Source organism: Gossypium hirsutum, chromosome A08, assembly GCF_007990345.1.
Source record: "Gossypium hirsutum isolate 1008001.06 chromosome A08, Gossypium_hirsutum_v2.1, whole genome shotgun sequence".
NCBI lineage: Eukaryota > Viridiplantae > Streptophyta > Magnoliopsida > Malvales > Malvaceae > Gossypium > Gossypium hirsutum.
The window spans coordinates 57,944,909-57,959,672 of record NC_053431.1 but is presented as its reverse complement, the minus strand read 5'-3'; the positions used below and the strand labels follow the sequence as shown (position 1 = coordinate 57,959,672).

At 34.6% G+C, this 14,764-nt stretch overlaps 1 protein-coding gene across 1 annotated transcript in view; it reads left to right on the top strand.

Annotated features, from left to right (window-relative positions):
• LOC121205024 (uncharacterized) overlaps positions 1-14,764 on the top strand; it is a 31,333-nt gene that overhangs the window by 1,053 nt on the left and 15,516 nt on the right. The window lies entirely within an intron of this gene.

The window sequence follows — 14,764 nt, the reverse complement described above, 5'->3', positions numbered from 1 at the left end:
GATGAAATTTTTAGTTGGGGAGAGTTGTCACACCCCAAAATAGGGCTTAGGAGTTTTAAGGGTATTTTAGGAACTTTGGCCTATATGAGCTCAAAATTTTGTAAGGTTGGTACTCGATAATATTTTCGACAATGGTTTTCATAAAGTTAAGTCAATTTTTGGAAATGAGTATTAAATGTCTTTAATTTTAAAAAGGGGATTGATTTGTAAAAGGGTCAAAGCTATGAGTCTTTATGAAGCAATTAAACCAATTTTTCAAATCAACCTAAAAACCTCCCCCTTCCCAACTTGTTTCACTTAAAAAGCTTTGCTCTATTCTTGCTTATGTTGTTTTTGCTCTCTCAAGCTCTTTTCATTGATTTTGGTTGTTAAATCTCCCCCTTTTGATTTCTGTCAATTCTCGAGCCATTTATCTTCAAAGTATTCCAAGGAAACACCAAAAAATCTCACCAATTTCACCATCCTCATTGAGTATAGGGTTTCTCGAATTTGTGTCGACAACTTTGGTTTTCTTCTGTCAAAGGTAATCAATCATTTTTCTATTAGTTTTAAATGTTATTAAATTTTGTAAATTGAATTTTTAGCCATTAAAATACATGTTTTAGGTAAAAGCCAAAAATCGAGTTTTTAATGGTGAATTTCAAGTTTGTGGATAAAAACCTGGTTTAAAAGTGTTTTTCAATTATTCTTTTACCTAATTAGAAGCTTTCTAAAGTAACTTTGAAGTTTCATCAAGGATTTCTTGGATTCTAAGGAATTTTTGTTGTAATGGCCAAGACATGTCGAAAAATTTTGATACCTAAAAATGCATAGTTTTGCAAAGTTTAAAGGTTGAGAATTAGTCGTAGATGAATATGTAGATGAATGGGATTTGTTTCAGGTGAAAAGATTAAGCATAAACTGAGTTATTCGAATTTTAGGTTTGTCATGCTGAAGGGTTTAGCTACATGAGAATGAAGTTTAGGCTTGTATTTTGGTTCATTTAAGTGAGTCCTTGGCTATTACTTGACTGTGTATATCGTATGATTATTGTGTGTGAATCCTTAGATTCATTAGAGCCTAATACGAGTTGAAGGAAAAGCTAGTTCAAGCTCTCACTTTTCAGTGAAAGTTAATAATCGATGAGTGTTTTGGAATAACTACTCGTAAGTGATTTTGTTGTGTATTTGGGAATTTAGAGGTAGCCTAAACCCCTTCTCTAAATTCTGAGTGTAAGTGTTCTCACAGCTATGTTATAATGTGAAAAATGTGTGTTGTGCAATTGTGAAATTGTGTAATCATGAACATGTATGAGTTGTTATGATATATGCTATAAACTTGTGATGACCGTTGTGGAAATGAATATGAGGGTATGTTAATCATTCCAGGTGACAATAAATTTTTGGATATGTTTTCATGCCATATGACATAGATTATATTATGCTACTAATGTGAATATGTTGTGAATATGTGCGAAAAATCGATAAGTAAATATGTGATAATAATGTGGATATTTTTGCCTTGTTACCTTATCAGACCGTTGGATATAGTTGGCATGCGATAGGATTATCAGTACTCACCTTTGTGTTGTGAAATATGTGGAGTGTTGAGGCCCAGGGACAGTTTCGAAGAGATAAGGGAATGTGAGCTAAGCTCCATTCATAAGGACATGTATGTGTGGTGTGTTAGAGAGTGTTAGCTATATGCTTCACTTATGGGACATTTCCACTCTTTGAATCATTATGGTGTGATGGAGATCCGCGTATCTGATTTGTGGTGATAGAGTCCACTTTATGTTAAATAATCTCAAGAGCCAAATTATCATCAAAAGTGACTGAATGTTTTTAACTGATATTGGTATATGTTGAAGTATATGCTTAAGTATTCATGTGTCTACTATGTGAATGAAGTCTAGTAAGATGATTAATGTGTAAAATATGTCATAAGAGTAGAATATGATATGAGTATGATGTTTGCCTGTTTCGTTGATGCATGAAGGCTTATTGCGTAGTTTTTATTCTTAGCCTTCACTGACCTTGTTAACCTCACCCACTTCATTTTAACCTTTGCAAAGTAGTTGCATTCCCAATGTGAGTGGTGTGGCCTTCAAGGAATTGATCCAAGCCATTCTTTAGTTCCTATAGTAGCTGTAACTAGTTTATTTATTATATGGGACTCTAAGGCAATGAAGTAGATTTCATTTCGGTTTTGCTAAGTTAATTCTTAGTTTGTTTGCATGTCATTTATGCTTGGAACTATGTGGACTTGAATATGATATTAGGACAACTATTTCAGATATTTTGATGTTTCTTAAACTAGGTGAACAAAGCATGATAGCTAGGGGTTAAGTTGAGTGGTTTTAAAGATTGCATATGCTAAATTTTTGTAACATGGAGCAGAGGTATCAATATTAGGGCTTTAAAAATAGTATCTCTATAATTTCGAAGGAGTAGTAAGATAGAATATCGAATTGGTATTGATACTTGGCCCAAGTATCGATACTCAGGGTAAATTTATCGATACCTTGCAGAAGGTACTGATAGTCTTCGACGTTTGGGAATTTTGGTGAGAAATAGAATGCAAGTTTGGTACCAATTTTTCATTTGGCATCGATACCACTTTAGGAAAATATCAATACTACTTCTTTAGTATTGATACGTACGTAACAATTTTGAAAATTTTGTAATTTGGCCCTTTGACAGGTTTGATTGATATTTTTAAAACCCTTAGTGTATGTGTGGCATGTTTTAAATATAAGAAGTGGTTATACGACTATAATTCATACATATTGTTAAATAAAGATGGCAATTGGTTACTTGAAAAGTTTTTTTCTATGTAAGTGGTGTGAGATGATAGTGTACCATCCTAGTATTCAGGCTCGGCAATCGAGCCGGGTATAGGGCGTTACATAAGTACTCACAATCCTATCGCATGTCAAATATATCCAACTGTCTCATTTAGTGACAAGGCCAAAATATCCATACTGCCATCAAATATTACTTTACCGATTATTCGTACATATTTTATACATAACCATATCATTAACACATTATACACACTGTCACATGGCATGAATAACATACCCACATATTTACCGTCACAACTGTCATTACAACATGCTCATATTTTGTCACATCATAGCACTTTTTATCATAATTCACAAACATATTTATCACATATTTAGCATAAGTAAAAGAGCACTTACACTTAGAATTTAGAGAAGGGGTTTAGGCTACCTCTAAACTCCCAAATACACAACGAATCGCTTACGAGTAGCTATTCCAAAACACTCACCAAAATATATGCTTTTGCCGAAAACTAAAAACTTAGACAACTTTTCTTTACATTTAACTCTCCTCGTTGAAGGTCCTATTGACTATGATGCTTCAACAAGACAAACCACAGAGACACACATTCAACAATCAGTCATCAACTTCATTAAAACAGTCACAAACATAAGCCTAAGCTACTTTATCTTTTTACAAAACTTTCAACATAGAAAATTTAGATGCAAATAACTCGGTCTACACCTAATCTTTTCGCACAAAACAAATTTCGTTCATCATAAATATTCATATAAGGCTAATTATCAACTTTTAAACAACAAAAATCTACACTTTTTAAGGTATCAAAATTTTTCGACAAGTTTTGGCCATTACAATGAAAATTCATTAAAACCCAAGAAATCCTTGATGAAACTTCAAATTTACTTTAGAAAGCATCTAATCATATTAAAAAAAGTTTAAAAACACTTTAAAATCAAGTTTTTATCCACAAACCTGAAATTCACCATTAATGATTCGATTTTCAGCTTTTATCAAGGACATGGGTTTTAATGGCTTAAAACTTAGTTTTAAATACTAGATAACATTAAAAACTCATAAGGAATTGAATTGTTATATTAGATGAAGAAAATCTATGCGTTTGATCAAAAACCTGAAAAACCCGAAAGCTTGACAATGGAGGAACTGTAACACCCCTAACCCATAACCGTCACTGGAATAGGTTAAGAGGCATTACCTAACTTATAACTCAAATCAGAACCACTATACAGCAAATATCATTTCATTACTAATAAAGTCATTCATTCACATCCAGTATTCACATAAAATCAAGTATACAAAGTTGAAACATGCATTCGGGATCAAATTAATAACATATGAAAGTTTCTAAACTTATAAGAAATGTTCCAATTTTAAAAGGTCACACGCCCGTGTGATCAGGTTGTGTGCCTCACACGGCCTAGACACACCCGTGTGTCAAATCCGTGGCAAAATAAAGCATGCATACTGACTTTTCCCTACAGCCAACAGACACGCCCGTGTGCTATAGTAGTGTGATACTTAGCTAGCTACGGACTTAAGCCCACGGGCATAAAGCACGCCCGTGCTCCCTGACCATGTGGCACAATGTAGGCTTGGTTTAAGCCAACTTGCCACCCCTTTATGGGTCGATCCTACAAGCAATTTAAACAAGCATAATTCTACCTCCAATTTAGCCAATCTTTATGCTATGGCATTCATCATTTATAACATAACAATATCAACCATTTCTCTACTCATTAACCTTACCAATTCATACTAAACACAAGGTATATTCATACCCAAAAAATTTCCTTCTATTCATCATCCAAAACCAAACTAAATCTACAAAAACTTACCAACATTTACCATTTCTTTTGTCCAACTAAAACATACCACAATAGCATATTAACATCACATACCACAAGCCATTCTCAACTTTGAATTCAAACACAAACTAGCCAAATCACATGGCTAAATATATATACATCACAAAACATACTTCCTTAACTACTAGCCTATACATGCCATACTTCAAAATATACAATTTCAAAAGTACCAAAATGAGGTTCGATAGTGTGGCGACGATTCTTCACAATCCCCAAGCTTATAGCAGCCTTGAAATCTATAAAACAATGAAAACAGACACCAAGTAAGCTTTCAAACGCTTAGTGAGCTCATACCAAATATTAACAATAAGAAATATGAAACATCATCACATAAATACTTATAACATCTTAACTAATCCATCAAATTCAAGCCAACACCAACTATATGTTTATACATATTCAATAAACTTTTAAACATTTTACCACTTATCTCATAGGTAACAAACTTACCAGAATAATTTCATATTTATTCGTTTTCAATCTCACCTTTTGTTCGAGTACTTTAAAACTTTCCAAAGATCATAATCGCCTTAAATACCCGCACATTTAGTGCTTAGAGATTAGCCGAAGCTAGAACAATCCCACACACTTAGTGCCATCTCAATTGACGAGAATAAATCTGTATCGCACACATAGTGCCTTCTATAGCCGAAGCTATGCCAACTCGCACACTTAGTGCCATTTATAGCCGAAGCTATATTAAACCACACACTTAGTGCCAATCATAGTCAAATATCATTATACTTAAAATGTAATCAAATATCTAAACAATCTATGCATTACCCTCGCAATAAAACATATCTTTAACATTTATTATGTACAAACTTACCTCGTACTCGAAGTTGTCAACTTGAACGTTTATTCAACATTCTTCGACTTCCCTCAGTCTAAATCTGAGTTTCTCTTTTCTTGATCTATATGTATTCAAAATTAACCCTTTTATTCACCAAATCATTCAAAACAATCCATATACACACAATTAGGGCATTTTGCAAATTAGCCCTCACACTTTTACATTTCGACACTTTAGTCCCTAATTCACCAAATCACCAAATACATTAAATTTGAATATACTCATGCTTGGTTGAATTCTCCTAGCTCTTATACAAATCCATACATTTCATTTATTTCACATTTTAGTCCCTCAAAATAACATTTTTACAATTTAGCCCAAATTACTCAATTTCACCAAAAATTCAAAGACATACATGTAAACCCAACATCAAGCTTTCATATTTCAACATATAACATCACCAAGCTCATGAATTCATACATGGTACATTTCCAAATCATCAACAATCTCATGAATTTAAGCATGGGCTAGCTAGAACACTTAACAACTGTAACACCCCGTACTCGAGACCGTTGCCGGAGTCGAACACGAGGTGCTAACGGACTTAATTCATTTACTTACACAATTCATTTTAAAATTTCCAGACAAGCTGGTTAACTGCGTCACTGTCACCTTAAAAATCCTATCTCGAGTTCCAAAACTCAAAAACTGATTCCGTAAATTTTCCCTAAAACTAGACTTATATGTACATCTACAAATTTTTTACTAGAATTTTTGGTCTAACCAATTAGTACAGTTTATTAGTTAAAGTCTCTCCTATTTCAGGGTTCGACTACTCTGACCTTAATGCATTACGACTTAGATATCTCCTTGTACAGAGCTTCAATACTTATGCCATTTGTTTCTAATGAAAATAGACTCAAAAAGGAATCTATACATATGAAGCATGACTTCTAATTGTCTCTGGTTAATTTATGGTAAATTTTCAAAGTCAGAACAGGGGATCCAGTAATCGTTCTGGCCCTGTTTCACGAAAACCTAAACATATCATAAAATACGGCTCATATGGTCATTTCGCTTCTTCCATATGAAAATAGACTCATCAAGGTTCGTTTACATAATTTATTAATTATTTAATTACATTTATACTATTTTTAGTGATTTTTCAAACTCACATCACTGCTGCTGTCAGCATCTATTTTAAGGCAGATTTCACCTATTTCATAGCTTTCCATGAATCAACTAGCAAATTGACATACATTATTATCAAGGGTAATCCCGATTAGCCATGACGTACGTAGCACCAATAGGACCATGATTGGCCATTCCAATGGCTAGTCATTACCAAACATTTCCACACCACTTAATAACCATATCACAAGACCATAATGTTATACTTCGAAATATACGAGCCATTTTCGCATGGCTATACGAATACACATTACAAAAGGGTACTTAATTAACAACAAGGGTCAGCCCTATACATGCCGTTTTTCAAAATTGAACTAAAAGAGTACCAAAAAGTGGCTTAGATAGTGTGGACGACTTCGACTTTGACAATCCCGAGTCCGATAGCTGAAGAGCAAAATCTATAAAACAGAGAATTAAAGCAGAGAATAAGCATTTCGATGCTTAGTAAGTTTTAAGCAATGAAATCATTTAAAGGAATGGCATAATAATATCAAGTTTATTTGTTCATCCCTTGGCCGAATAGAAACATAACCGAGATATCACTTTTATCATTAATATCACAAAGGTGAAACCAATTTATCCGGCCAACTCCAATCCACAACCGAATGCTCTCATCTCAAATGTCCCTGTCCATTTCATGCATACGCACACACATTCATAACTATGACATTGAACTCTCATATTCGGAACTCATACATCATAATCAGATCATAAACGTTCGAATGATTTAAATAATGTGCTAAGCATTCCCATCGAATTTCAAAGTCATAATTGAAGTATATTCACATTCTCAACAAGGGTAAATTACTTACCTGGTTGTCTTACAGTAAGTAGCGCATGTGATTAAAATTATTCCAACATGTATTATATGATTTCTCGTAAGAACACTTACGGGTTTTCACCCTCAAATATTATGCTGGTGCAACATCCTTCGGAATAAAGTCCGACTCTTAGCACCGGCTCAAAAGCCCTTCGAGACCAAGCTCGGATTAGACTACTGGCTCGAAGGCCCTTCGGAACTAAGTCCGGTTATGACACTGGCTCTAAAAAGCCCTTCAAAACTAAGTTCGGTTATTAGCACTGGCTCAAAAGCCCTTCGAGACCAAGCTCGGATTTAGACCCCGATTAGCATTCACACTTATATGCATATATATATATCATATCACATCTGGATATCATTCCTGATACTCGAATACAATTACAGCATGTTTACTAACCATACATCGATCGATTCATTAATCCCACACAAATAACATAATCCCTTTTCGTTAATCCACAAGATTTCTATAACCATTCGGCTACAAGTAAATACCTTACTTATTTATTTTACCATGTAATTCAAGTAGAATCGTCAAGTCACGAGTTAATTATTATGCTCATAGACAAATAATTGCCTTATTAAATCGTGAGCTAAATTTCATTACTCAAAGACTTACCTCGGATGTTGTCGAACGATTTCAACGGCTATTCGATCACTTTTTCCTTTCCCTTATCCAACTTTGATCCTCTAAGCTCTTGAGCTAAATCAAACAAATTTACTTCTCAATCAAACACATACATACGGCAACCATATACATTTCAAAAACCAATTCATTCGTATCATTTGTCCATATAATAGCTTTTAGCATATTTGGTCATTAGAGCGACCTATTTAACTTTCAAGCATTCATTTCTAATTTTAATTAAACAATGTCGAATGCCATTAACTACTAATGCCACACACACACATATGCATAAAATTCATCCATACATAACCTATAGCTCATTCGGTCATTCATCTCTCAAACCTATCAAAGCTTCATATCAAACTTCCCTGGCCGAATACACATATAAGCACATAATGCACATTTAGCATTTTTATTTACTTCATGATACATTCGGCCTTGGCACAATTTCATTAAAAATCCCTATTAGCCACTTCACCAATCAATTATATCATCTACTTAATATTTCATAACTTATCATGCTAGCTGAATATTATTTATTCAAGTTCATCATCTTCATATCCGGCATTAGCATCAAATATAATAGCCAATTCTTCCCACTTTGAATCTATGCATCCATTTAATCATAGTTTGTTCAAGCACTCATACAACAAGATTCATCCAATTTAACAAGAAACAAAAACTTTATTCCTCCATAGCTACAATGGCCGAAAGATCTAGACATCTCAATACCGAAATTTCTAACATGGGTTGCCTAAAGAATTTGGTAAGGAGTTCAAATTTATCTAACATTTCAAGTAACTTAACACATCCATATAGCTAACATGCTAGTAGTATCAAGGCATCAACTAAAATTTTGAAGCCTCTTAGCCGAATCCTAACTCTCCAACAACTCCAATTTCATCCATGAGATAAATAGAAGTAGGCTAACCCTCCAAAGGATGTGTAAACCTCCAAAAGCAACATTGAACATACCCTAATCTAAAGAACCACCTTGGCCGAACTTCCCCTCTTCTTCTTCCTTCAATTCACGGCAATGGAGGAGCAACCTAGCTAATTTTTTGTTTCTCCCCTACTAACCACTATTATTTTATTACCCATTTTCTTTATTTTATTATTTCTAACATAAAACACTAACATAAAATGTTTATAATACATTTTAACCCATAGCATGGCCGGCCACTACTTGTCATAGGTGGAAATTTGACATGCAAACCCATTATTTTCATAACATGCACTAATAGATCCTTATAGATTAACCCATCACATTTCAAAGTGTCACACATAAGTCCTATTAACTAAATTCACATGCAATTGACCAAATCGAAGCTCAAAACTTTCACACACTCATATTCACATATTTTAGACAATAAATATTATACTCAAATACTTCGGTGACTCGGTTTAGCAGTCCCGAAACCACTTTCCGACTAGGGTCAATTTAGGGCTGTCACAACAACGATCACAAAAATGTAGAAATTATGAAAAATCGAGTCAAAACCATACTTTAATTTAGCTTGGAAGTAGCCGAATATCAAAACACAAGAACCCTAGCCTTTCTTTCTTTTGTTTCGGCAAAATGGGATGAAAATAATATGAATTGTGGCTTTTGTTTTATTAATATAAACTTAATAATAAATTTCCAAATTTAACCTTACTAAATCACTAAAAATCAACTTAATGGATGGTCATAAATGTCCATTATACAAGGAAATAGCTTAATAACCACATAATGACCTCTCAAATATAAATCCAAGTCAACTACGCACTTTTAATATCTAGCACACAGCTTTTACCTTTTACGCGATTAGGTCCTTTTTACAAATTAAACACACAAACAATTAAATTTCCACTCGAGACTTTCAAATATATTAATTCACTTATAATAGGCACGAAAAATAATATAAAAATATTTTTCTAACTCGGATATGTGGTCCTGAAATGACTATTCTGAATAGGGTCAAAACCGGACTGTTACAATTATCCCCCCTTAGGGATTGTCGTCCCCGAAAATCTTGCCATTAAACAGATTTGGATATTGTTGTTTCATAGAATCTTTAGGCTCCCACGTGGCCTCTTCAATATCGTGCCGATGCCACATCACTTTAACTAATGGAATCTTCTTATTATGTAACTCTTTAATCTCTTGAGCTAAGATTTGGATTGACTTTTCCTCGTAGGTCATATCAGACCAAATTTCAATCTCAGATGAAGGAATTACATGCGAAGGATCAGCTCTGTGCCGTCGAAGCATCGATACGAGAAACACATTATGTATCTTTTCTAACTCAGATAGTAGCCTCAATCTATAAGCAACCAGCCCAACTCGCTTGATGATTTCATACGACTTGATGAACCTCGGACTCAACTTGCCTTTTCTACCAAACCGAATCACTTTCTTTCACGGAGACACTTTCAGAAACACTTTGTCGCCAATCTCAAAATCAAGGTAATTTCTTTTCAAATCTTCATATGATTTCTGACGATCAGATGTTGCTTTCAAACTATCTCGGATCACTTTCACTTTTTGTTTGGTTTCTTTTATCAAATCAACCCAGTGAATCTTATTTTCACTGAGCTCTACCCAATACGAAGGTGTACGACATTTACAACCATATAAAGCTTCATATGGTTCCATTTTGATGCTCGACTGAAAATTGTTATTATAAGCGAATTCAATCAAAGGTAAATGTTATTCCCATGTACCTTCAAACTCAAGAATGCAACATCTCAACATATCCTCGATTATCTGAATAATCCGTTCAGATTGACCATCTATTTTCGGATAATAAGCAGTGCTAAAATGCAATTTAGTACCCAGAGTATCTTGCAATTTCTTCCAAAATCTCACTGTGAATCTCGGATCTCTTTCTGACACTATAGACAATGGCAAACCATGCAATCTCACTATGTCAGAAATGTATAACTCAGCTAATTTATCAAGAGAATAATTAGATCGAACCAGAATAAAATGAGTCCAAATTGCATCTTTCTTTCTCGAACATGGAGGTAAACCCGACACAAAGTCCATGGTTACTTGATCCCATTTCCACTCTAGGATCATAATCAGTTGTAATAATCTAGATGGTACCTGATGTTCAACTTTGACTTGCTGACAGATCAAACATTTAGAAACTAAATCAGAGATATCTTTTTTCATTCTGGACCACCAATAATGTTGTTTCAAGTCATTATACATTTTTGTACTACCCAGATGTACAAATAACCGACTGCGGTGAGCTTCATTCAGAATCATCTGAATCAACTCTGAATTTCTTGGAATACAAATTCGATCTCGGAATCTTAAGCAATTATCTTTATCAACTCTGAATTCTGAATCAGCCTCTACATCACATTGAGCCCGTTTTGCCAAAATCTCATTATCAATCTTCTGAGCTTGAATAATCTGTTGTAATAACAAGGGTCTTGCTTTTAATTCAGCTAAAACTGAACCATCATCATACAGAACTAAATGAGCATTCATTGGACGCAAAGCAAACAATGTTTTCTGACTTAAGGCATCAGCGACAACATTTTCTTTTCCCAGATGATATTCAATCACAAGTTCATAGTCTTTTAACTGTTCTAACCATCTTCATTGTCGTAGACTCAAATATTTTTGAGTCATCAAATACTTCAAAATATTATGATCTGAATAAATGTGACATTTTTCACCAAACAAATAATGGCACCAAATCTGTAGAGCAAACACAATCGCAGCTAACTCTAGATCATGTGTCGGATAGTTTTTTTCATACGGCTTCAACTGTCTCGAAGCATAAGCAACAACTTTTCCTTCTTGCATTAGAACACATCTCAAACCAATTAATGAAGCATCACTATAAATCACAAATTCTTTACCCGATTCAAGTTGTACCAAAACTGAAGCTTCAGTCAATAAAGCTTTCAACTGGTCAAAGCTGTTCTAAGACTTTTCAGACCTTTCAAACTTCACATTTTTCTGGAGCAATTTTGTCAACGAAGTCACAATCATCGAGAAAAATTTTACGAATCTTCTATAATAACTAGCAAGTCCCAAAACCTACAGACGTCAAAAACATTTCTCGAAGGTTTTCAATTCAAAATAGCTGAAATTTTACTCGGATCAACTCGGATACCAGAGGTTGATACAATATGACCCAAGAAACCAACTTCTTGCAACCAGAACTCACAGTTGCTGAATTTTGCATACAACTGTTTATCTCGCAAGGTTTGTAGCACTATTCTCAGATGTTCAGCATGCTCAGATTCATCACGTGAATAAATCAATATGTCATCAATGAAAACTACAACAAATTGATCTAAATACGGTTTGAAAATTCTATTCATCAAATCCATAAAGATAGCAGGCGCATTAGTTAATCCGAAAGGCATAACTAAAAATTCATAGCGACCATACCTCGTTCTAAAAGTAGTCTTCAGAATATCTGAATCTTTTACTCATAGCTGATAGTAGCCCAATCTCAAATAGATTTTCGAAAACACAGTAGCTCCTTTCAACTGATCAAACAAATCATCAATTTGGGGTAGGGGATATTTATTCTTGACAGTCACTTTATTCAACTGACGATAATCTATACACATTCTCATCGTACCATGTTTCTTTTTCACAAATAGAACCGAAGCACCCCAAGGTGAGAAACTCGGTCTTGCAAATCCTCGATCTTTCAATTCTTGCAACTGAGACTTTAATTCTTTTAGTTCGGTCAAAGCCATTTGGTACGGAGCTATCAAAATCAGAGTAGTACCAGGTACCAATTCTATGCCAAATTCTACCTCTCTAACTGGAGGTAATCCTGGAAGTTCTTCAGGAAACACATCAGGGAACTCACAGACAACAGTTACAGATTTTACTTTCTTTTCTGACACTTCGAATTAATCACATAAGCAAAGTAGGCTTCAGAACCCTTTATCACAATACTCAAAGCTTTCATCGAAGATATTACAGCAGGCAATCCATTCAAATCACTAGATTCAATTCTGACTATTTCATCATTCTTGCATCTCAAATCAATAATTTTCCGTTTACAATTCACCACAACATCATGCAATGTTAACCAATCCATACCCAAAATTATATCAAACTCATCAAAAAGTAATAGCATCAGATCAGCTGGAAAACAATTATCTCGAAACATTTACGGATACTTCTTGCAGACTTTATCAACTAGAACACATCTGCCTAGGGGGTTCAAAACTCTAATCACAAATTCAGTAGACTCTTCCAGCAAAGTCTTACTGTTCACTAAGTTCATACATATATATGAATGTGTTGATCCAGGATCTATCAAAGCAATCACAAAAGTATCATAGAGAGTAAATGTACCCATAATCACATCTGGCGATGAAACTTCCTCACGAGCTCAGATAGCATATGCTCTAGCAGGTGCACGAGCCTCAGATCTAATAGCTATGTCTTTCGTTCCTCTTTGAATACCACTTACATTTCCCAAATTTCTGAGAGGTCTACCACGAGAAACATTACCACTCTATCTCGGATTTTGAACATTATCTTTTTCAGCTAAATCTGGGCAATCTTTAATAAAATGATTTCTTGAACCAAAACTGTGACAGCCCAAAGTTGACCCTAGTCGGGAAGTGGTTTCGGGACCGCTAAACCGAGTCACCGAAATGTTTGAATGTGATACTTATTGTGTAGAATATGTAATTATGAATGTGTGAAAATTTCAAGCTTCAATTTGGTTGATTTCATGTGAATTTAGTCAATAGGACTTATGTGAGAAAATTCTAAAATGTGATAGGTCAATGTGTGAGGACCTATTAGTGCATGTGGACAAAGGGGGGACTTGCATGTCAAATTCCCCCCTAAAGAGTAGTGGCCGGCCATGACAAGGAAGGATGGGTAAAACATGTCATGAAACATGTTTTGTTAGTGAAAGAATAAAATAAGGAGTATGGGTAATAAAGAAATGGAAAACAAAAGAAAAAAAAATGTGTGTGTAGTGTTTGTCCCCCATTGCCGTGAGCTAAAGAAGAGAAAGGGGGGATTTTGTTCATCCTTTTCTCATCTTCATGCTTGCCAAAAACTAGAAAGAAAAACAAAGAAAAATTTTCTTATCCTTTGGTTCATCCTTGGCCAAAAATTTTAAAGAGGAAAGAAGAAGAAAGGTGAAGAGATTCGGCCATGCATGTAGCTAGGCTAAGGTATGTTTGATGATGTTCCATGAGAGGCATGCATGTTTTAGTTGTTAGCTTGAGTTCTACCTAACCCATGGTTTAAATCTTGCTATGTGATGGAAATGGCACTTGACCATGGATGAATCATTCTTGGTTGATGTTTGATGATGTGGTGATGAGGCATGAGGATGAGTTAAGATTCGGCCTAGGTGGAGGTTGTGTTAATGCCATTGCATGCAAAATATGAAGCTTGTTAATGATGCATGTGATGATGGCTTGATGATTCTTGAACCTCCTTTTTAGCATTTTTGTGTGAGCACATATGTGCATTGGTTGCTAAATGGAGAAGAATCGGCTAGCAAGATGTGTGCTAAGACCGAATGTAACTTTGCATGTTAATGAGCAATGCATGTGTTAAATTGATGAAAAGGGGGAGGATGCTTTACTAGTGTGTATATGTGTGTATTAAGTGTTGAAATCGACCCCAAAAATGGACATGCATATTCGGCCAAGGGGAAAGAAATTAGC